The sequence below is a fragment of the Penaeus monodon genome, chromosome 20, assembly GCF_015228065.2.
Source record: "Penaeus monodon isolate SGIC_2016 chromosome 20, NSTDA_Pmon_1, whole genome shotgun sequence".
Lineage (NCBI taxonomy): Eukaryota > Metazoa > Arthropoda > Malacostraca > Decapoda > Penaeidae > Penaeus > Penaeus monodon.
Genome location: NC_051405.1, coordinates 11,795,859 through 11,796,716, shown reverse-complemented (window position 1 = coordinate 11,796,716; position 858 = coordinate 11,795,859). Strand labels below are relative to the sequence as shown.

The 858-nt window shown below is 47.8% G+C and overlaps 1 protein-coding gene across 1 annotated transcript in view; it reads left to right on the top strand.

Annotated features, from left to right (window-relative positions):
- The window catches only part of LOC119585619 (multiple epidermal growth factor-like domains protein 6), a 170,724-nt gene that overhangs the window by 82,200 nt on the left and 87,666 nt on the right, over positions 1 to 858 (top strand). The gene's annotated exons all lie outside the window — the stretch shown is intronic.

Here is an 858-nt window from a genome sequence, read left to right as displayed (position 1 = left end):
TCGTTGTTTCTGTTCGTGCAATGTTCTCTTACCATGGCGTGTTGCTCGTTGCGAATCCTTATGGGAAATCCACAAAGCAACATTCTAGCAAAAGTCAGTTGCAAACCATATCTCGCTCTACCTGCATATTGCAGTGCAACGCCCATCACCCGAAGTACCACGAATCAATGCATTTCTCTGTCTGTGACAAGTGACAGGAAAGAGAACGAGAAGATAGGGGAGGAGATGGAGCGGATGGGGGGGGGGGGGAGATGGGGAGAAAGAGGAGGAGAAGATAGAAGAGAAGGAGGGGCTAGAGGAGGTGGGCAAGACGGAAGGGAAAGAGAAGAGAGAGGGAAGGTGAGTTGAACGGTAAGGAAGAGATGGGATGGAGTGGAGGAAAATGAAGAGAAAAGAGTGGAGGAGAAGGAGGAGTGGAGAAGTAGAAGGATAAGAGAGAAATAAACAAGACTTGTATCTTGGCGTGACCGAGAAAGGGTGATTGAAGAGTGGAAAAGGACAGAAGGGGGGGGGGGGGCAAGATATAAGGCAGGAATATAAGAAATATGGGAAATCTAATTTCTAGGGAAGGAGCAATACGTTACCAGTAGGAACGATAATGACGATCATTAGCATGACAATACAACTACCAACGATAATTATGGCGACGGAACAACGGCAATAAGTGCGCCTTTACTATCAAATCTTAATAATGCCAAAACGTGTAATAATGGTGATAACGATAACGAATAACCGAAGGGCAGCCCGCCTCCCGGAGTGACAGCCCCATCACTCATGCACGACACACTGACGCCTCCAGAATGGGACATCTCAGACCGCGACACTCATAATGCGATATCAGGGAGGTTGATCTGGCCG